Below are 7,098 nucleotides of genomic sequence, written 5' to 3' on the forward strand. Positions count from 1 at the left end.
ATGTGGGGTTATTTCAATGTTTTTGATTTTGAGTAAAGTAAGCATAGACTATGGGACTGCAAAAGAGGGAGTCTTTTTATTTGAGGAGATGAAACGCTGAACCTTCTTCAGGCCGGGTCAAGGCGGAGGGCCCTAAGAACGCAGGAATAAAGACACCAGGAGGCCACCATGACCTGGTCAGTCTTACTAAACTGGCTGGCTAAACTGTATTAATCTTGAATATTGTATGATGATAATCTGCTGGTATGCAGGCATGAATGTTGTTGACGTCACCCCTACGTCCTCTCGCCTGATGTGCCCTGTTGAGGTAGGTGGTGGGCTACGTCCTTGGCGTGGAGATGTATCACATGCTCATGGCCTAAAGAATGTTGTTATGATTTCCTTTCATGTAATATACAGGTCTGAGGATGGTACCAGCGCAAGCTAATGGGGATGGGGACAGGTGACCTGTTGGAAGGTGGGTCCAGGGTGAAGAGGAGGCGCACACACATGGGCCACAAACACACTAGCAGAATCAATTGTTATCCCAGGTGGCAAACTGTTGACTCTGCAGGATGGAGACGGGCTGAGTGAGTGCGTATGAATGTCACTTAAAACACTTGTTTATTATCTAGAAGGAACATTGTCTCTAAGGCCACACATGGTGCTGTGCCACAGGAGCAGGGGCACATGAACACTTGAAGGATGACCGCAAGTGTGTGTGTGTGTGTGTCTGAGTTTGTGTGCGTGTGTGTGTGCATAACCAACATATGGCAGTGTTATTAACATATGAAAGTGTGTCGCTGTCCCAGATCACTGGAAGGATACTTGTTGTATATGGTCTTTGTCTCTTTGTGCATCTTCGTATGTGTGTCTGGGTATATGTGAGTTTATGCTTTTTGCAGATGGCTGATATGAGAACCGAAGATGAGAGGGGGATCTACTGAGAGTCGAGGACAAGTGCACACACACAATGACTTTTGATTAGATATGAAAATTGTGTGAGTATTAACACCTGCTTTGGGGAAGGGTAGTATAGTACAGTTCTGATCATCCATGCTTTATTCACTGTAAGACTCAAATGTATTATTTTGCAAATACACTTATTAGATGTGAGAAATGGATGTCACACTCTCAGCCTCTCATTCATGAAAGAACACAGGATTTTCGGCAAAAGCGTAGAAAGTTTGATGAAGATGAAGGCAGAATAACAAAATTTAACACTGTCTATCTCTAAACTGATAGCTTGAGGTGCGACCTGTCCTGCTTTGTTCTCACTGTGTTGTTTGTTGTCTGTCGATTTTTAAACCCACAGGAGGTGGTGTGGCCAGCCCTGAACTCCCTGAGTGACTCCTTGCACCACATCTTTGCTTTAGTGATACACAGTACACGGTTTTGAATGATCACATTACTGATTTGCATTTTATTCTTTAAATAAGCATGTACTGGTTTGTTTGAATAACTCTATGTGGTCTCTCCTTCATGTTGAAACTCAACATATGGTAGAAGAAAAAAATGTTTTGCAAAATAATTAAAGAAAGTGCAGGACCTTGATTGTACAAACTTGAATATAGGAGCAGTGTCGCTGGTTCTTCTCGATGGGGAAGCACAACGAAGGGATAACAGCTGGTGCAGCTTTGTTGTATGTCAGTGTTAAAGTGTGTCACTGTCCCAGACACCTGGAAGGATGCTTGTACTGTATATGCTGATTGTGCATCTGTATATGTGTCTGTATATATGTGAGTTCATGCTTTCTGCTGACGGCTGATATGAGAACCAAAGACGAGGAGAGGGGGATCTACTGAGAGTCAAGGACAAGATGGAGGGCCTGGATTAGGGCACACACAATGACTTTTGAGTAGATGTGAAAATTGTGTTAATATAAACACCTGTTTTGTGGAAGAGTAGTATTGTATAGTTCTGATCATTCATTCTTTATTTGCTGCAAGACTCTTAAGACTTATTATGAGGCAAATAAACTGGTATTAGATGTGAGAAATGGATGTCACTCTCACTGCCTCTCCATAAAAGAATGCACAGGATTTTCGGCCCAAAGTATAGACAGCTTTAAGGTAAAGGTAGAATGGCAAAATACTGTTTTTAGTGTCGGTTGTTGTCTGTCAACTTTTAAACCAAAAGGATGTGTGATCTGTGCTCCCTGAGTGGCTCCTTGCACCACATATTTGCGTTAGTGATACAAAGTACACCGTTTTGGCTGATCACAGTACTGATTTGTATTTTATTCTTTAAATAAACATGCACTGGTTCATTTGCATAACTCTGTGGTCTCTCCTTCATGTTGAAACTCCTCTACGTTTTGTAAAAGGAGAAAATAAAAGTACAGTTAGTTATGTTATTCACAATCATATTCATTACTGGTATTTTCTTTTGTACTGTGTTTAAGACTGCTGAAAAAGAGAATGTATAATTTTGGGTAAGTATGGGTAAGGAATCATAGATTATTGTATATTCTATGGTAGGAATGAATAAGCAGAAGAACAAATCAAGCACTGTCTCAATAACTTAATCTTTCTTTGTCACTGGGGGGCAACCTGAATGTATGAAGTGAACAGTTGTAGTACACTATATGTATAGGTCAGAGTGTTTTGAATATGCACTGGTTATACATATATGGATCAGTGACCTTTCAGCATTACCACACATTGGCCAGTGCCACTATTGTAAAGCATATTAATTGAAGCATATCAAACAACAAGTACCAATTAATTTACCTGCATTAGATGCTGTTATGCCACTTGATATCTGAACACACAAAAATGTCTTTGGCCCACATAAAATGAATATGACAATTGGTACAAACATGAAAAGTTGCAGTTGCAATAAAGCTGTGACTTTCCATCACCTTCCTCTATTATTTTCTTTATTTTAGGGTGCTCCTGGCGGGATTTGAACCCGAAGGGTTGTGAACTACTTAATGACATTAATGATATGCATGACGGGGCAAAATGCTTCATTTTCATTGGCTGTCACAGCTCTACACCTATACATGGCTGGCCGCTGCGTGGAAGGCAGCTATGCTAACCACTATACCACCAACGCCTGGCAGAAGCCAAGGGGACTTTTGCAGCAATTTCCGCTACATTTGGCAACACATTCTGACAGGCTGAAAGCTGTAGGGTAAAGAGCCGCTTTCAATGGCAGCGGTGGGATTCGAACCCACGCCCCCGAAGAGACTGGAGCCTAAATCCAGCGCCTTAGACCGCTCGGCCACGCTACCACCCTGGTCGAGGGTAAAAAGGACGCATCGCCATGGTGCAGGTTTAGATCGCATGCTTGCGCTTCGAGTCCACTGGCTATGGTGGTGATGGAGTCTTCCAACAAAAGCCCCCAGTGACAAATCTTTCCAAGTGCATCCATGTGTGCGCAGAGTCCTCCGGAATGCGAGTCTGGGCAGCGCAGCGGTTATCACCTGGATAAGGCTGCGTTGGCCGGGAATCGAACCCGGGTCAACTGCTTGGAAGGCAGCTATGCTCACCACTATACCACCAACGCCTGCTCTCTATGACCCCCGTGGGCCTCAGGTGGATATCTGCTTGCAGCCCAGCTAGGAGGAAAGGGGTCAGGGAGTCGGGTAAACCACTCACCCGCTGGCAGCGGTGGGATTCGAACCCACGCCCCCGAAGAGACTGGAGCCTTAATCCAGCGCCTTAGACCGCTCGGCCACGCTACCACCGATCGCAGAGGCAAGCTGTGACCGCTCGGTGGCTGACCACGCAAAGGCCCGGACAAAGGAGCCTCGGGTGAGTGCCTGCCTATTAGCAATTCATCAGTTTGTGGTCGAGACCGTGCAAGCGCATATTTGACAGGGAGGAAAGCCTGAGGCCAAAGAAGCACTTCCACTGGCAGCGGTGGGATTCGAACCCACGCCCCCGAAGAGACTGGAGCCTTAATCCAGCGCCTTAGACCGCTCGGCCACGCTACCTTGCTACAGAGGCACGGAACAGCAATCCAGCCATTTCTCCGACCAGCTAAGGACCCGACACGCGACTTACGGCTCGCATTGGCAGTCACAAGGACGTGGGTCACGAGTGCTTGTAGGTCACGAGTGTCCTCACGAGCAGGAAGGCTCGGAGAAGGCTTTAGCACCACAAGAAGCCTGCGTTGGCCGGGAATCGAACCCGGGTCAACTGCTTGGAAGGCAGCTATGCTAACCACTATACCACCAACGCCTGGCAGAAGCCAAGGGGACTTTTGCAGGAATTGCCGCTACATTTGGCAACACATTCTGACAGGCTGAAACCCGTAGGGTAAAGAGCCGCTTTCAATGGCAGCGGTGGGATTCGAACCCACGCCCCCGAAGAGACTGGAGCCTAAATCCAGCGCCTTAGACCGCTCGGCCACGCTACCACCCTGGTCGAGGGTAAAAAGGACGCATCGCCATGGTGCAGGTTTAGATCGCAGGCTTGCGCTTCGAGTCCACTGGCTAAGGTGGTGATGGAGTCTTCCAGCAAAAGCCCCTAGTGACAAATCTTTCCAAGTGCATCTATGTGTGCGCAGAGTCCTCCGCAATGCGAGTCTGGGCAGCGCAGCGGTTATCACCTGGATAAGGCTGCGTTGGCCGGGAATCGAACCCGGGTCAACTGCTTGGAAGGCAGCTATGCTCACCACTATACCACCAACGCCTGCTCTCTATGACCCCCGTGGGCCTCAGGTGGATATCTGCTTGCAGCCCAGCTAGGAGGAAAGGGGTCAGGGAGGCGGGTAAACCACTCACCCGCTGGCAGCGGTGGGATTTGAACCCACGCCCCCGAAGAGACTGGAGCCTTAATCCAGCGCCTTAGACCGCTCGGCCACGCTACCACCGATCGCAGAGGCAAGCTGTGACCGCTCGGTGGCTGACCACGCAAAGGCCCGGACAAAGGAGATTTAACTCCAGACTTCACTCAGCGAATTAACTGTATTGCTGTCGCCTTATGTTGGGGAAATCTCCATGCAATTACTGTTAATTGCGGTCCATAACCCTAGCCTGTATGACGTAGGCCTACATTAACTGACTGTAAAGTTAAATAAGGTAACTATATTATTGTCTAGGCCTACTGTCTGTTTCCTATTTTTTTCCTGCACTGGTGGCAACGCATAGTGCAACTAAGTTTGTCCGTTAAATGCCTTTACAGTGAGGGCTCTCACAACGTTACAAACAGGCCAAAGAAAACATCTTTCTGCACGGACGCTCTGTCTGTATTTTGAGCTCGTGTTGTTGCTATGGTTATCATGCATCTGCATGAAAAAAAAGGTTGACAGAAGCGGTTTGCCTCTCATTTTAAAACACCGCTGATAAACACACTCCTGACCAACTTTGAGTAAAGTAAATCAAATTCATTGTTGGCTATTATAGGCCTACACATGCATGACTACCCAAAATACATTAACAAAATATTTAGGCCTATGAAATAATAGGCCTAGTCCTACAGACAATAACGGAAGGATAGTCTATCGTAACCTGCCGTCTCTGATACAACATTAAGTTAGTGGTAGCCTACTGATGATTCCTTTATCTGAGTGAGGTAATGACATGCGAAAACCCTTCCCAAAACAATCTTGTTTTACAAGTAAAACTGTTGTTGGCAGCTGAGTTAGTCTGAGGTAAGATGGCAGCGCTGTTCCCTGATTCCTGCCTATTGGGAGGGAAAGTGGAAAACAGCGATCCTAGCGGTTACGTTCCAAACACCAGGGTGATCCTATTGAAACTCCCATAGACAAGTTTTTAAAAAAATCCCACAAAGATATGACTTGGAACTATAACACCAGACACATTTTTCAGCGTACACAATAGCATGAACTACTACCTGTGAAAATCTTAAGTCATTTTTTGCCCTTTTAAGAAAAATAGAAATTGTGCCAATCTGGTCGGAAACGGACTACAGCTCCCAGCATGCTGTGCTCCACGCCTCGTTGACAACAAAGAGAAACAAATGAACGTGAACGAACGCAAGTTCTTCGCATATCTTCACATTCTTGTAATCCTATGAGTTCCACATTGTCTTCTTATTACACATATATACACGCGATCATTTTGGTATGGTTTTAAATTCTCTAGTAGACATGATGGCTTCTGTGGTGACGAGTAACCACCTCTCTGGCTCATGTTTGGCTATGCTAATTTGGCTATGCTAATTACATGGAGTAAACAAGCCACACATGCCAGTCAGTGTAGTTCTGTATTAGCTTTTTAAAGAATATTAAAATCAGCTCAGATCAGTGAAAAACCGAACATTTTACCACCTGATTCGATAAAACGGGCCAACATGCCCATAATATGACTGCCACTACTTCTACTTCGTCGTCAGGGCCGAGATGTAATTTTTCAAAGAAAAAAACCATTCATTTGTTGCAGGGGGTTGGAACGTTGCCAGCAGGGGGCGATGAGATTACTTTCCCTCCCTATAGTTTAGAATGCCGACTTCACTGTTGGAAAGAAATTGTTTACCAGTCTGCTTTTGTAGTAGCTCTTCCATGATGCTAGTAGGGAGAAGTTTGTGTGCTGGGTGTGTGGGACATTTGATAATGTTTTTTGCCCTCTTGAAACAGTGTGAGGTGTAGGCTACAGGTACTGAATGCCAGGTAGGGGTGATCTGATTATCTTTTCTGCAGTCCTCATCACCCTCTGTAGTGCCTTTTTTGTCTGCAGCTAACCAGCAGCCATGCCAGATAAGACAGGCTGCTGGCCAGAATGTTCTGAATGGCACCCCGGTAGAAGATGGTAAATGCATATGGTGCTCTACTCATCCTCTGATGGAAGTGGAGTCATGTCTGCACCTTTTTGACCAGGGCACTGGTTTTGTAGTTCTCTCTGAACTACTCTAGATAAAAAATGAAGTCAATTCCTTACTACTGAGGAGATAGGCATATTAGATTTAGACTCGGGGAACATCGTCTCCAAGAGGAATGAATGAAGACTTTGACCTGAGGCCTTTCCTGTGAACTGTACTAGCTCCTGCAAACTGTCCACCTGCTGTTCTAGAGCCCTCCTGTGACTCTCTTGCTCATTGGTGACCTCTGTTAGCCTAGCGCAGCCAGACCCGTACAGCAAAAAGCTGTACCAGGGTCTAGGAGGGCTCACGCCCCTTTGTAGGTGCAGCGGCCGGCAACTTCAAGCCG

The 7,098-nt window shown here is 46.0% G+C and overlaps 8 non-coding genes across 8 annotated transcripts; all 8 read right to left on the reverse strand.

Annotated features, from left to right (window-relative positions):
• Positions 1-3,135: 3,135 nt before the first annotated feature.
• Positions 3,136-3,217, reverse strand: trnal-uag (transfer RNA leucine (anticodon UAG)). Its single transcript has one exon. It is a non-coding gene; the product is annotated as a tRNA-Leu (tRNA).
• A 203-nt stretch (positions 3,218-3,420) lies between these two features.
• On the reverse strand, positions 3,421-3,492 carry trnag-ucc (transfer RNA glycine (anticodon UCC)). Its single transcript has one exon. It is a non-coding gene; the product is annotated as a tRNA-Gly (tRNA).
• Positions 3,493-3,588: 96 nt separating this feature from the next.
• trnal-aag (transfer RNA leucine (anticodon AAG)) lies at positions 3,589-3,670 on the reverse strand. The gene has a single exon. It is a non-coding gene; the product is annotated as a tRNA-Leu (tRNA).
• Positions 3,671-3,840: 170 nt separating this feature from the next.
• On the reverse strand, positions 3,841-3,922 carry trnal-aag (transfer RNA leucine (anticodon AAG)). Its single transcript has one exon. It is a non-coding gene; the product is annotated as a tRNA-Leu (tRNA).
• A 175-nt stretch (positions 3,923-4,097) lies between these two features.
• trnag-ucc (transfer RNA glycine (anticodon UCC)) lies at positions 4,098-4,169 on the reverse strand. The gene has a single exon. It is a non-coding gene; the product is annotated as a tRNA-Gly (tRNA).
• A 96-nt stretch (positions 4,170-4,265) lies between these two features.
• trnal-uag (transfer RNA leucine (anticodon UAG)) lies at positions 4,266-4,347 on the reverse strand. The gene has a single exon. It is a non-coding gene; the product is annotated as a tRNA-Leu (tRNA).
• Positions 4,348-4,550: 203 nt separating this feature from the next.
• Positions 4,551-4,622, reverse strand: trnag-ucc (transfer RNA glycine (anticodon UCC)). The gene has a single exon. It is a non-coding gene; the product is annotated as a tRNA-Gly (tRNA).
• A 96-nt stretch (positions 4,623-4,718) lies between these two features.
• trnal-aag (transfer RNA leucine (anticodon AAG)) lies at positions 4,719-4,800 on the reverse strand. Its single transcript has one exon. It is a non-coding gene; the product is annotated as a tRNA-Leu (tRNA).
• Between the last annotated feature and the right edge of the window lie 2,298 nt (positions 4,801-7,098).

This window comes from Engraulis encrasicolus, chromosome 21 (assembly GCF_034702125.1).
Source record: "Engraulis encrasicolus isolate BLACKSEA-1 chromosome 21, IST_EnEncr_1.0, whole genome shotgun sequence".
NCBI lineage: Eukaryota > Metazoa > Chordata > Actinopteri > Clupeiformes > Engraulidae > Engraulis > Engraulis encrasicolus.